The sequence below is a fragment of the Onychomys torridus genome, chromosome 11 (genome assembly GCF_903995425.1).
Source record: "Onychomys torridus chromosome 11, mOncTor1.1, whole genome shotgun sequence".
NCBI classification, from domain to species: Eukaryota; Metazoa; Chordata; class Mammalia; order Rodentia; family Cricetidae; genus Onychomys; species Onychomys torridus.
The window spans coordinates 53543651-53559740 of NC_050453.1; the positions used below are offsets into that span (position 1 = coordinate 53543651).

Below are 16090 nucleotides of genomic sequence, written 5' to 3' on the forward strand. Positions count from 1 at the left end.
AACATGTGGCAATACATAGATTAATAGAGATGGGTTAAGTTGTAAGAGCTAGTTAATCATGAGCCTGAGTCATACACCAAATACTTTGTAATTGATATAAGCCTCTGAGTAATTATTTTATAAGTGGCTGTGGGACCAAGAGTGGGAGAGATTCATCCAGACCCCAGGGCTAGATGAGACACACAGCTACATATACTAGGAAAGACCATAATGAATGATGTAACCCAGACCCAGAAAGACAAATGTCACAAATTTTCTCTCATTAGAGACTCCTATCTCCAAATCTTGGGGTAACTGCAGAATCCAGGAAAGTATTTATAAACTATTGCCAGAGAAGTAAGGTAGGTGAGCAGATGATCTGATGGAGAAAATGTCAAAAAATGGGAGGGATCCTAATTACATAGAACTAAAAGACATAATTACAAGAGGGAGATTAAAATAACATTAAGAATGTATGAGAAAGTAATAAGGAATAACACTATGAAGTACTCAATTCCTAAAACCATAATCATGTAAGTGTTCTATAATTAATAGAATTCATGTGTGAATATATATATATATATATATTATATAAATATATGTAAATGAAATTTCTGTAATAGTCTGACAATGCTTCCTCTAAAAATCAAAGCCATCTAAGAAACACACTAATACTAGGCAAGAGAAATACTCTTCTGAGTTGCCAGACCCAAAACATTACAGACTATTGTTAATTAGAGTTGGTTGCCCTCAACAGGTAGAATATAAAATCTCTACTGCTGAAGGGAGATGCCATGTACTTCACCACAGAGTCTAAAGGACCCAGAGATAGAGCTTTCCTGAAAGGTTCCTTACTGAGGACTAGCACTCACGGTACCAGAAGTTGCCAGGCAAGCTTCCAAGAAAGAGAATCAATCAACAACAGTCCTATCCAGCTATGATGCCTATACAAGGGCAAAAAGAAATTTCTCATCCTCCTTCCTGAATACTTTAGTTTGATTGTGTAAGAGACTAGCACAAAGAAATTGAAAGATATTTTATTGCCTAATAAATGTGAAATAATTAACTTAGAGTATTAATGTGAAAACACAGATTGAATATTGTTTATTTTGTCCCTCCTTCTGTGACCTTCGATATTTACCAAACTAGCTGTCAGTAATGCAGTGAAATTCAAAGTCACACACAGTACTGTTAATGACAGGATTCCCAGAAACCCCACCATTACTGGAGAGCTTTGGGTTTTAGAAGATGGGGTGGTCTAGCAGGTTACTCTCAGCCAATGTCTTTCTCACCCTATGACTTTCTACTGCCAAAGGCGAAGGTAAGTGGAAACAGATTTGAAACATGTACTCCCTACACAAAAGTATTTATCTGCTGTGTGTGTCTGAGAACATTTTCATTTATTTACAATTTTATTAAAGACATTGGAAATAAAAATAAATTGTAAAAATATTTTAAGTGAAGAAATGGGAAGCATACTGAATGGTAAAAACCAATCTATTTATGGATATAGTTCTGGTAAGCAATGCAAGGGAAAATCACATCAAAGGGGTTTTCTCTGCTTTCTAGACTTCAAAGTGAGAATAGCCTCTAAATATGATTTGGAGAGAACAAAAACTTATTTTTTAAATGCAGAAATAACAAAAGTAACAAGATCAACTTTCAAAATGAATTTCAACTTAAACAAAGCAGTCACCAAGACAAAGCTCCATTAGACTCTGAATATCCCTTGGTCTCTGTGAGGTTGATTTTTGTCTTCACAGATTGGATATTTTAACCTCATAGTTTTTAAAATGAATAATTTTTTGCATTTCAATCAAATAATCATTCATCTAATAGAAATATCTATAATAAGACAATGAAGAACTATTGCTTTGTTGTAAACCATCAAAATGCCAACACTTTGCTCTTTACAGATCTGTCCAGTGAATGTTGAAAGCATAAAGAGATTATAATGCCTCTGTGTTAACACTGTGTATGAAGAGGATCCACCACAGCCACAGAGCCAAAACAATGCCTTAGGGAAGGAATTGGATTCTAAAATTTAGTCACTGTGCTCAAATCTGGCCTCAGAAAGTTTTTTTCCTATAATTTGTGTTTTCTCAATCTTTACATATGATTAAGGCTATTTTATATTTATCTTCACATATGATAAAGTCTAATTTATATACTTCTTCATTTCTCACATAAGTGAAAAAGAAATCCTTAAAAAAGGATTTTTAAGATCCGTTCGTACAAATTTTGTAACATTATTTCAGAGACTTAAACTCATTTTATTTGTTACCACATTTCACGTTGATTTGTAATCATGGGAAAGGAGTTACCTAAGAGAGAAGCATTCCATCCAGCCAAATGATAGAAAATTTTGCTTTCATTTTTTTACTTTAAAAATTATTTATAGTAGATTATATGTCCTCCTTCTCTTATGTGATTGATTATTCATCAGTGGAGATTAGTATTTACTTCTTTATCTTTCTTTTATTTTTCCAAGTGAGACTTTGTGATTATCCAAAAATAAGCCATGGAATACTATATGATGAAAAGTAACATGAAGCATTTTCCCCTGTTCTTAGTGGGAAGGTTTTCTACTACTTCTGTGAATATAATTTTGTGTCTCCTTCAAATTCATTCTAGACCCGCATAATGTGCACAGAAGCAGGATGGTCACCAACACCAAAGTGTCTCAGTGAGTAAATGACCATCCTTAGATGAGCATTGGATGAAAGAAAAGGAAGCCCCTGTAAGAGGGGCTCATGGGCTCTGGAAAATAACAGAGTTGGGCTTGGAAGGGGCAGATACAATCTTTATTTTATGAGCTATTTTTCTTATGAAAATCCAATGATATAGTCAACATGTGATCTACAAAAGAAAATCACCACTGAAGGCCAATAATGAATATATTTCACTATAGATCTTGTCAAACATCTAATTAATAGCATTTTATCTATGCTTTTTGCATACAAAAAATCACTTTGTATATCCATTGTATTTGGATTATATTTTCCTTCAACTATTCATGGAAATATGTTTTACTTTTATATTTTCCAAAATTCACTACATCCTTAGACTTGTTTGTCTATCATACATTGATCCTTCAGTGAATATATGCCACAAACCCCAGGATGACAGGTGTACTAACAGAAAATGATAGGAAACAGGATTGATAATTCAGTGAAGCAGGTAGCAAGAATCATCCCTTGTTGAAGAAACATCAGAAATTAAAAAATGTATATCAAAAATGCTATTTTATATAGAGAAGTATGTAAGTGGAAAAATATTTACATGGAAAAACTATTTCCAAAGTGGAGACATGAAATCCCTGGGGAAAACTCACATCCTAGACAGCGGGAGTTGGCAAGCTTCAGAAACTATTTGTATAGTTTGTTTCAGGTGTGTAGTTCTTTTAAAAATGTTTTAATATGCAATCTAACCTTCTACTGACTTCTTTCATACTGTGGATTAACCTTTTCTTCTTCCTAAGGGCTATGTTTCTTTCCTTTTGTGGAAAATGGTAATTCTACGCCTTCAGGACATACACTATTACAAGGTGATATTGTCCAAGTTGTTTGCAATGAAGGCTACAGCCTTTGGAATAATCAGAACACCATCGAGTGTACTGAAGAAGGCTGGTCCATTCCTCCCAAATGTGTATCCACCAGTAAGTACAACACTGTGCTCTCAGATCCTGCCATGATCTGCGATGTTTAAAATCAAGAATACTGTTACAGGTTCAATACAGGTCTTTCTACTGACTTTTACCATTTGCCATTTATATTCAGGTCACAGCTGTGTCTAAAGTGGTATCCAAATGTACTGGTTTATGTGTCTAATTCAAGTCTATTTCATAAGTAGAAATATTTTATGAGTACATTCTGAAGACAGACTGCTCATGATAAAGTCAAACCATTTTCTGTCTGCAAAACCATGATTCATAGGAATAAAGAAATAGTTAAAGAGATTTTTTAAAAGTCCTAAAATGAGTTACAATCATAAGCTCTAACTTGCACATTTTTAATTCCAAAAGGTTTTTGGAAAGCTAATGAAAGTGTTCTCTTTAAAACTGATCACTACATTGTCTTGAGTTTCCTAGCACTATTAACAGCATTATAAATCACATACTTTAGACAATGAATAGACAATGAATGTTAATGTCTTGCCACCGATCAAAGGTATTATTTTGTGTTAAAGTTTCTATGTGGACCTGCAAACATTATTCTGTCTCTCTCAAACAAAAGGCATCTAAAAATTTGAATAAGATAAAATAAAAACACTGTAGAATAGGACAAAACAAACAAGCAAATAAAAATAGGGAAGGAAAAAAGTAAAAGAAACACAGCTGGACATAGAAACACACAAGTTCACATACAGAGAAATCTCATGAACACAAAATTCGAAATCATAACATACAAAGGACTTGTCACATACAAACCATAACACAACATGCAAAGGACTAGTAAATTTTATTTTTTTATAAAGCTGCAAGAATGCTGTTGAGTTTGTTTTATGCTAGTTGTCTACTGCTAGGCATGGGACATGTCATTATGGGTTATTTGTATACCCAGAGAGACTACCTTGTAGAAAATTAATTTTCATTTCTGTTGTTCTGTGCTGGAATCAATTGGAGATAGCTACTGGATTTGTGTCTACTTCCCTTCCTGGGCCAGACCACATCTAGCTTAGACCTGTGCATTCTCTGCACATAATGTAACAGACCCTATCAGTTCACATGTGCCTGATGCATTTAGAAGTCCTTGTTGTCCTGGTGTCCTTCATCTCCTATGGCTCTTACAGTATTTCAGCCTGGTCTGGCAAGGGAAGATAGTTGAACTAGTCAACCTGTGTGATTTAGTAAATGAACTGATAACTAGTGTATATGCTGCAACAGAATCATGCATTTTATCTATATTTTTTTTACAGAATTATATGACACTATGTAAAGTGAATAAAATAAGTGAAACCTATTTAAAAATAAAATCTGATAATAAATATGAATACCTACATGAAGCTGTTTTAACCTATTCAGTTGTATCTTTTTGCTACTTCAAAGAGACCATTTCTCCTCTGATTTGAGTCTCTTTCCTTAAAGAAAGGATTAGATAAAAGAAGGAAGAATACCAGAAGGAAGGGTAAAGGGTGAAAAGAAGCTAGAGAGGTGTCTTCAGCTCCATGTTATAAAAAAGATGTTTGCACAGTTTTCTTTGCCATTTAAATTATCTGTGTTCTACAGCTTGTTTATATATTCTTCATAAAACTGGGTGTGGTAAACAAACCCAAACTGTAGTTTGAGAGAACACCCTAAAACTAATACTTTAGTCCACATTTTATGATATAGAGAATAAACAAGTATAGGTCATCATGATTCACACATAGAGGTGAGAAATAGCTGAGGTGGTAGGCTTTGGTTTTAGGAAACAAAAGAATAGCAATTGGTGTCTGATTTTACAATTTCAGGAAAAATACTGTATCTTGTATAATGTAAGGAAATTTATTTAAACAGAATGGGAGGAAACGTAACCTTGACGTTTAGTTAAACAGAGAGACTTCTTTTCCTCCATTAAGGATTTCCTCCAACCTGCACCACACACTTGTCATCTTATGTGATGGTGGATACTGGTTGTCAGCAGGAATCACCCAATAGACAGGCTTCTGGGTATGTCTGTGAGTATCTACTAAACTGAGTTAACTAGACTGGGTTAACTAGACACTCTACACTGGGCAACACCATTCCATGCCCTGGGAACTCTGACACACAGGAAGGGAGTGAGCATCAACGGTGATGTCTCTCTGCCTCCTGACTGCAAACACAGCTGACCAGCTGCTTTGCACTCTCACCACATGACTTCCAGAGCATAATGACTGTGCCCCAGATTGTGAGCCAAAATCAAAGAGCCGAAAACGTTTCCTTTCATGAGTTCCTTTTGCCAGGTGTTCTGTCATAGTCATAATATCAGTTATTAATACACTCTGCATTCCTCACTTAAGGTACGATTCCACTTAACTAATTTTATCTTTTCTCTCAGTTCTTCTCAGAGGTTCTTCATAAATAAGTATAGCATATTTTCTTAGTTTATAGAATTGAACTTTCTTAAGCAGTCATTTCTGTAGCCAGAAATCACTAAAGTCTTGTTTAGCACTGTATTTTCATTGGTTCTGCTGAAGTCTGTACTTTGGTTGACCTCTCAAACATTCATATGTGGTATTCTTAGGTTCTACAGGGAAATGTGGACCTCCTCCACCTATTGACAATGGAGACATCACCTCCTTCCCATTGCCAGAATACCCACCTTCATCATCAGTAGAATACCAGTGCCAGTTCTCGTACCAACTGCAGGGCAATAAGAAAATAACATGTAGAAATAGAAAATGGTCTGAGCCACCAAAGTGTTTACATAAGTACCTCATTCTTATAGATAGTGGGAAAGTCAGTTTCATAATTGGAATATTTTTAACTTTATAATAACACACTCACAAATATAATTACTATTTTATTGAGGGCATGATTGCCAAATGTCAACATGTGAAAAAAGCAAGATTATTAAATTTTTACATAAAATTACACATATTATTCATTATTAAGTTTTTATTAACATGTATTAGTGTCCATAAATCTGGGTGCCAGCATACTATATCCATACCTGTATATACTTTGCTGTAACTAAATCCAGCATCCCTCATACACCCTCCTCTTCCTTTAGACATGTCACCTAATTCTGCTAATCACTGTTAGGCAGTCAAGAGGAACTTTAGCTTTTCTTCTCACTGTGTGAGACAGGACACAAAGGACTTGTCTTCCCATGTTTGATTCATTTCAGTTATGTCCTCCAACCTCTATCAATGTGCCTTCCCACTCACGACACTCACACTCTGCCACTCACTGTCACATGATCAGGAGGACTTTTCCTTTCTAATTTTCACTGTAAAAGAGAATGCATGAGACTCATCTTCCTTCCTTCCTTCCTTCCTTTCTTTCTCTCTCTCTTTCTTAAGACTTTACTGCTTCTTTGTGGATTCCACATGCATCCCAATCCTACCAATTTCTCTGTCCCTTCTTATCTGTCACCTGCCCTTGTAAACACCCACCAAATAAAATAAAATAAAATAAAATAAAATTTAAAAGAAAGAAAAAAATCTCATCATGGAAGCTGTAGAATGAGCTACTGAGTCACAGAGTATACACCTTTTAATTTGTATATCTTCACTTGCAAGTGCTCATTGCAATGAGTCATTGGTCTGGTCTTCATTTGGACTCCTCTTAGATGTTCTGTTGTTACCTGTGCAATAGAGGTACTGCAGCTTTGGATACACAGGACTGGTGCTTTCATGTGCTCCAGCAGTTCATAGATGAGGTGGATATTTTGAAGGGCCAACACATAGCCCTTGTTCTAGGCCTGAGTGGTAGCAAGGTTGGTCAACCAGCCTGCTCTTCTTCATTCTCACCACCACAGAGAGCTCTCCAGCACTGCCACAGCTAACTCACCCAATTCAGCAGGCAGCAAGGGATGGGGCCAGTTCTCTCACTACTTCAGAGCCAGCTTATTTGTATTCCACACCACCATGGCCAGGTGCTATAGGATATCTTTCTGTATGCTGTAGATAAGTGTTGCTCTAATTGGTTTGATAAATAAAGCTGCCTTGGCCTATGGCAGGGCAGGATGGAGCCAGGCAAGAAAATCTAAGAGAGACAGTGGGAGGAGAAAGGGGAGATAGGAGAGGAAGGAGAGGCTGTGAGAAGCAAGGTGTGAAAATACCAGTAAGCCACAGCCATGTGGCAACTTATAGATTAATAGAAATGGATTAATTTAAGACACAAGAGATAGCTAGCAAGAAGCTTGAGCGATAGTCCATCCAGGTCATAATTGATATAAAAGCCTCTGTGTGTTTAGTTGGGTGTAAACAGCTGCAGGACCAGGTAGGACACAGGAAAACTTCCAGCTACAGCAGGGTCTGCTGTGTTGCTCAGGCACAGTGCAGGGTCCACTCTCCCAGGAGCAGCAACCTATGAGGGGCAGGAACTGCTCTTCCACTCTCAAGACCCAAGGACCAGCTCTTCTGCCTGTCACAGGAGTCAAGGGGAGAGTTGCTATGGGATTTCCTTATTTCTGGTATGTTGAATTAAAAATGTGGGAGTTTCCTGAATACATGGTGAGACTTAGTTTATAAGCACAGAAATTCCTCAAATTACTTCCATTGGTCATTTATTATTGAATGGGAACTATGTATTTTTGATGCACAAATTCACATATATCTCTAATGAAACATCAACTGCCAAGTCCTCTGCTCAAATCTCTGTATGCAGATTATTAGCACGTGAAACAATTACTTGTATGTTCCATGTATCTGTTCATTTTTTTAAATTTGTGTTTCCCTTCTCTCAGTCTTATTTCTTCTTTTGCTTTGGGGAAATGGATCTTTAATACTCTTAATTTGGGGTGTATCTTTTATTGTTTCCGAGTACACAATTTGATTATGCTATCTCCAATAGCTTCTTAACCTGAAGTCCCCCTAGGTATTTGTGCTTGTGTGTCACCCTCTACTGATGCTGACATTTTATTCTTCAATGGAATCTGGAAAATGTTCTTATCTTTAAAATCCATTTATAGTTCCTACTTCCCATGTTTTACTTACAGATTTCTTTAACAATACCTGTTACATATGTTGAGCACCATTCTCAAATGTTAGGTTTCACCTCCAACATAAACATAATTATATGAGCAGAGAGATCATTTAATATAAAACCCTCATTTTACTAGTTACTTTCCTCCTAAAGTCTTATTTTCTATTTTTATTTTTGTAATGAATACAGGTGCTTATTCTTTCTGATGAGCTACCTGTTGCAGATAAATTATCTTTGTCTTCTTTTATCTGAGGACGTCTTCATTACTCTCTTTATTAGAAAGGCTAACACCACAGGACCTATAATTCAAGGCTGAAACCCCTTCCATTCATTTCCTGTGGCCTCCATGGTGGTACATGGGAAGTTACTTTCTTTTGGAACTTGATCCAGTGTGGCTACTGATGACTTCATAGTGATTTTTTTTTTTTAGATGTTTTCTTTAGGCGGTTTCAATACATGCATCTCAATGAACCTGTCTCCCAAGTGAGACCCAGGAAAGGCAAAGCTACACAGAGAAACCCTGTCTTGAAAAAACAAAACGAAACGAAAAAAACAAAAGCAAAAACAAAAACAAAAATTGAACCTCCTGGGACTTGTCCTGTTTGAGTTTACTTAGTATTTAAATATACACATCCATGCCTTATGTCCAACTTTTTTATTTTCCTTCATGCTAAAATATTTCATTTGGATATTGGACATTTCATTTTTCCTCTCAACAGTGCTGGAGTTCAGTTCAGTTTCAGGATGCTCCTGTAGAAATCTTACTCAACAGAACATATTGATATTTGATTTCTGTCTTACTTGTGGCCTCACCAGGACAATCAGCAGTCCAAAAAGAAACAAATGGTATACAGCCTTATGCAGCTAGTTGAGTCCTGAATTTCTTAACTAGAATTCTCAGTGTCTTCCCTCTTCCTGTATTGTTTACTAAATATATTATTACCAAGAATTCTATTTGTACTTAGCAAAAGTATAATCTATAGATACCTCTACTTACTTTGCCCCTTTCAAAAACCCAGAAAGCCTCATTTGCCTTTTGTGCCTTTATAAGCTTTAATTTCTTCTCTATAAATGTGTGCTTCTGAAACAGGATAATAAAGATGAGGAATATATACCGTAATAAATATTCCAGTGCCTTGAGAATTAAGAAACTCTGTCTACACTGGAGACTGTGTGCTCGGAGCTGTTAAGACTTTACTAGCACTGGAAGTCTTCAGAGCAGACGTGCTTATTCCATTTCAGTAATTCTTTAGGTGAGAAGAAGGAAGGACTGTAACTTTCAGTATAAATGATTGGAATTTCTTCTAGTAATCATTTCTGCACCCAGAAGTCACTGAAGTCTTGATATTGTGTTTAACACTGTGCTTTCATTGGTTATGCTGAAGTCTGTACTTTGATTTGATCTCTCAAACATTCAAGTGTTGTGTTCTTAGATTCCACAGGGAAATGTGGGCCTCCTCTACCTATTGACAACGGAGACATCACCTCCTTCCCATTGTCAGTATACGCACCATTATCATCAGTTGAATATCAGTGCCAGTACTTGTACCAACTGCAGGGCAACAAGAAGATGACATGTACAAATGGAGAGTGGTCAGAGCCACCAAAATGTATATGTAAGTACCTCATTCTCATAGATCACAGGAGATTCAGTTTAATGATACTTGATATTTTTCTCTTAATAATTAAAACATTCACATATTAAAAGCACTTTTGCTTACTGCTTCATTGCCAAATATCAGTATTTGAGTAAAAGCAAGATTATTATTTTCCTTTTTGTATAAAAATTGTTCATAAAATTATTCCTGTTATCCTTTATTATTCAGTTTTTACTAACATGTATAGATGTCCATAAAACTTGGTGTGAGCATGTTATTTGCATACCCTTTGTCTCAGTCTGTGCTTTGTTTCTTTGAAAAGACACCATGGCCCTGGTAACTCTCAGAAAAGGAAGTACTAATTGGGGATTGTTTACAGTTCCAGATGTGTAGTCCATTATCACCATGAGTGGCAGGGAGCATGGTGATACACAGCCTAGGGAAATAGCCTAGAGGTATATATCTGGCCCTGAAGGCAGTGGGAAGCTATAGACACTGGTCCTGCCTTGGACTTTTGAAACCTTAAAGCCTTTCCCTGGAGACACACTTTTAACAAGGCTACACTTACTCCAACAAAGCTACAGCCCCAATCTATTTAAGTAGAACCACTGCCTGATTTAAAAAAAAAAAAAAAAAAAAAAAAAAAAGCAATCTACATGCCTGTGGAGTCTGCCTTATTTAGTGTTTCTATTGCTGTGACCAAACACCATGACCAAAAACAGTTTGGGGATTAAAGAGTTTATTTGGCTTTCACTTCCATATTGTAGCTCATTATCCAAGGAAGTCAGCACAGGAACACAAACAGGACAGGATCCTAGAGTCAGGAACTAATTTAGAGGCCATGGAGGGGTTCCCCTTACTGTCTTGTTTTTCTTGGCCTGCTGAGCCTGCTTTTTTATGGAACCCAGGACTGTCATCCCAGGATGGCAGCATCCATCATGGTCCCTCCCTCACTGATGACTAGTTGAGGACATGCCTTACAGCTGGATCTCATGGAGATATTTCCTCAACTAAGGCTCTTCCCTCTCTGCTGACTCCAGCTACTGTTAAGTGTCAAGTTGACATAAAAACCAGACAGTACAGAGCACATTTTTCCAGTACAGTACATTTCCCCTCATATTCCTAATTGTGTTTTTTTACTTCGTTAATTATTTGTCTGTGTTTACTGGAAATTATTGTTTTGAATTTGATTTTTAATAAACTCTCCAACTCATCTTTTATTCATATCAGTACATTTGGAGACTATTACTGGAGGAATAATGCAACTTTGGAAGAATCTTTTTTCTTCCATTTTTCCATTTCTTGTGCTTTTTGCACATCTGCTGGATCAATTTTCTATACATTATATCCATGGAGACTTCCTTAGTAGGAAGCTCTTTACTGGAGATGTATCTTAAGCTACTACAGTGCCTCCTATGGGTTGTTTGCCTATAATTAACACCTTTGGACACAATGTTACCCACTGTTTCTGTGATTTATACTGAAATTAGGACACTTATCAGCGTAGGTGGGGTGATAGAGATAGATCAGGGTGCGGGGTGCTCACTGTGTCAAGATGCCCACTGTGGCTGGTAGCTTATAGAAGATGATGCAGGTTTTCTCAGAAACTGTAATTGGCAGATCTGCTACTTTTAAGAGTTATTCAGCAGAGGGAGGTCAGTAGGATTCTCCTCTGACTAGACAGTGGTGTGACACCAGGTGCTGCAATGGGAGATGCGGTTATGGGAATTTGCCACCCACTCTGTAGCACTTTGTCCCATCCTTTATAGAAGTGTGTGATCAGATGTACTGTGGGGCAGGACGACAGCACTAAGTGAGTTGGTAGGAGACAGCATGAACTTGGACATTATGTCCTCTTGCTTTCCTAGCAATTTAAGAAAGGCCAGGGGACAGTGTAGTAGTTGATGAAGCTGCTTTCCAAGCAGGTTAGTCACTTATCCAGTGTGGTAATTTGATAGATTTATTTTTAAAACCACAAAAATCAAATTCATAATACAATGATCACCATTTATAGTTAGAAATTTTGAGTGAATGATGAACGTTATTAAGGTAGATGAAATTTGGCTAAGAGAAGTATTTTTCAATATACTCATCTCACTGAACATTAGATCTGAATATCATATTCATGCCAAGGTTCAAATTTTTTACTTTTGCCTAATATCTAAATCAAGGCAAACAACCACAAATGTCCTGAAACCCAAGTGTCTTATTTCAGTGACATTAGGAATCCTTGTTGTTGAAATCTATTTTATCACATTAAAACCATTTTTGACAGCATATGATATTCAATATAAATTAATAATATGTGCTGGTTTAATATATGTTTTTAAAAACTTTGAGAAATAATATTTGAAACCTGAATCTCTGTAGGTTTATGTATCAATAAATGTTTGGTAATTTTTCTTTCAGCTGTATGTGTAATATCAGAAGAAACCATGGAAAGACATAACATAACTTTCAGATGGAAAGAAGACCCAAAGCTATACTCTCAATCAGGGGATGATGTTGAATTTAAGTGTAAATCTGCATATAAACTGACAGAAACATCACTTCCATTACGTGCAAGGTGCATTGATGTTTGCATTAATTATCCCAGTTGCTCAAAAATACGTTATTGGTACAATGGATAAATGAACCTTTGTTTGGAAATATGCATGCATGTTACTAAGATAGTTTCAGTTAAGTTTAAAGTATTGTTTAACTCATTTCTTCTCATAAGTGTAAACTTGTGATGATGTACGGTGATTAATTTGGAGCTGGAGAGACAACTGCCTCAAATGCAAAGTAGTACATTCAGAACTCCTAAAGCAGATGTGCTGTGTGCTAGCACAGTAAACAATGTTACTAATAAAAATAATAAAAAGGAGTAATTGTGTTTAACTCTAACACTAGTGAAGAAGGAAATATAGGTATAAATAAATAACAAGGTCAAAATTGAACAAATATTTATAATCTTCTATTATATGAAATTGGATAGTTGCCAGATCAATAATTCAAACATCAAGGAAATGAAACTAATAAAAATAACACACAAGAGTCATTGTGTTTAACTGTAATACTAATGAAGATAGTTTTCTGTCAGCACCACGATAACAATTTACCGTAAACTACATGTGTCAGCTTAAAACACACTCATGTCATGAAGTTCTAAACTTTAGAGGCCAATGGACAACATATCTAAGATGATGGCATAAGATTTGGCATCTGACATTGCCTTCTCTTACCTGAGTTCTTCGGAGTGGCGGCATCTTGGCAAGGAAACAGTCTTTGGTTTCTTTGCAATGGAAATAATTCTGAGAGTCAGGAAAATACCTCCTAATCTAATCTGCAGTAAAACCATTATCTTCATTATTATGAAGGCGACACAGAAAACACATGTAAGTGTTGTGGAAAATCCACATTAAGACTACAGCAGAGGACCTCTCCAGTACTCTGCCCACTCCTGTTCTCATGTGGTCCCCATCCATCCATCCATCTACCATTCCTTGTTCTCCGTTTCTGTTCCTGATCCAAGCCTCCCTTCCCTCAAAACTTGCCCTTCATTTCTCCCACTGTCGTCCAGGTTGTTCATGTAGATCTCATCCTGGGTCCTCCCTGGGTAATTCCTTGGGTCCCGTTTTCTAGGCAGCATCCCTGGAGTTATATAGCAGTCTAGTCATCTTTGTTTTACATCTAGTGTCCTAGATGAGTGAGTACATACCATGTTTGTCCTTCTGAGTCTGGCTTACCTCACTCAGGATGATTTTTTTCTAGATCCATCCATTTGCCTGCAAACCTCATGATGTCATTGTTTTTCTCTGCTGAGTAGTACTCCATTGTGTATATGTACCATATTTTCTTTATCCATTCTTCAGTTGAAGGGCATCTAGGTTGTTTCCAGGTTCTGGCTATTACAAACAATGCTGATATGAACATAGCTGAGCAAATGCCCTTGTGGTATGATTGAGCATTCCTTGGGTATATACCCATGAGCGCTACAGCTGAGTCTTTGGGGAGATGGATTCCTAATTTTCTAAGGAAGCGCCATATTGATTTCCAAAGTGGCTGAACAAGCTTGCATTCTTACCAGCAGTGGAGGAGAGTTCCCCTTGCTCCACATCCTCTCCAGCATAAGCTGTCTTCTGTGTTTTTTATCTTAGCCATTCTGACAGGTGTAAGGTGGTATCTCAGAGTCATCCCTGAGGTCCACAGTGATGCATTCTCTGTAGACTGCTGGCAGTGGTTGAGAGAAAGCCTGATTTGACCTAGTCTGGTGATTAGATGGCCAAACACCTTGACGGTAGGGCTGGAACTCCCATCCAGTGCCTGATGGAAGTGGATGCAGAGATCCTCAGCCTTTGCCTAAGGTGGAGCTCCATGTGTCCAGTTGTCCAAAAGGAGGAGGGACTGTGGGAGCGTGAATTGTTGAGCCCAGGATTGGAAAAAGCATGAGGACGAAAGGCCAGATGAATGGAAGCACATGAATTATGACCAAAAGTCTGTGGACCCCCCAGCTGGATCAGGCCCTCTGGATAAGTGAGACAGTTGAGTGTCTTGGACTGTTTAGGAGGCATCCAGGCTATGGGACCTGGACCTGTCCTTAGTGCATGAGCTGGATGTTTGGAACCTTGAGCTTACACAGGGACACTTTGCTCAGCCTGGAAGGAGGGGACTGGACCTGCCTGTACTGAATCCACCAAGTTTAAATGAATCCCCATGGGAGTCTTGTCCCTGGAGGAGATGGGAATGGAAGAGAGGGGCTGGGGGGAAGGTAGGTGTGGGGGCAGGAGGGGGAAGGACAGAGGAACCCATTGCTGATGTGGAAAATTAAAACACAAATATAATAAAAAAGGGGGGAGATAAGAAAAAAAAGACTACAACAGAGGAATGAGAAATACAGTCTATGACTATGGGTAGCAAAGGAGATTGTGACTAACATCAGACAAATTAGAACTTAAAACTAAAGAAGATAATAAAGGAAAATGAATGTCATTGTGTAATGATCAAAACCAATTCTATATATATACAAAACTGGATATGTGTTGAACCAACTTGATATAAAAACATATGTATAGGCATGAAAGAAGAAATAAACATAGGCATAGAAACCCCTGTGGTCTTCATACAACTGTTTCAACCAATCTGACACACATCACATTCCTAATGAAATTTAGTAATCAAACCTGTCAGACACATGCATAGCACACTACCTAACAAGCATAGGATGCACATCCTTTCCAAAGGCATACAAAACATTCTCCTGGATGTATCATATGCTACACAATAAAACTCATCTTTGAAAATAGATTTTCATTCCCACCTTTTCACAATCCCAAACACCTGTCATAGGATGAATAGCATGCATATGCTCATTTCACAGCCCTGGCTCCTCCATCCCTGACTGCATGAGAACTTGCATCTAAGTTCCTGATACACTATAAGAAGCACTCTGCTCACCCTTCCTTAACTACTGAGACACTAACAGTGTCATCTGAAGTCCTGTGCTGGCTGACAGTCTGGGTACCCACTCACTCACACCTCCTTCTTTCTTTTACCTTCCAACCTTAGCTTCTCAGTAACCGTAGTGAGTGACTTATTTTATTTTAATTGAAAATATATTTTTATAAAATCTATCCTGATCATGATTTTTCTCTAACCTAATTCCTACCAGATCCTAACACAGTGCTACCCACCTAACTACATGCAACTTCTATTTCTTTGCATTTAGAAAGCAAACAAACAACAAAGAGGGAAAAATCAAACACACAAAACAGAAAAAAGAAAACATACAAGAAACATACATACATACATATGTACATACATACATACATACACATATACAGAAAAATAAATCCCATAAAACCATAATGTGGGCTGCCCCAGTTGCAGACCAGCAGGAAAGACTCCTTTGAGCAGGCTT

General features: G+C 37.3%; 1 protein-coding gene and 1 pseudogene across 1 annotated transcript in view; both read left to right on the forward strand.

The window, feature by feature from the left end:
- The window catches only part of LOC118593064 (complement factor H-like), a 153321-nt gene that overhangs the window by 88027 nt on the left and 49204 nt on the right, over positions 1-16090 (forward strand). The window lies entirely within an intron of this gene.
- Positions 1228-12821, forward strand: LOC118593237 (annotated as a pseudogene).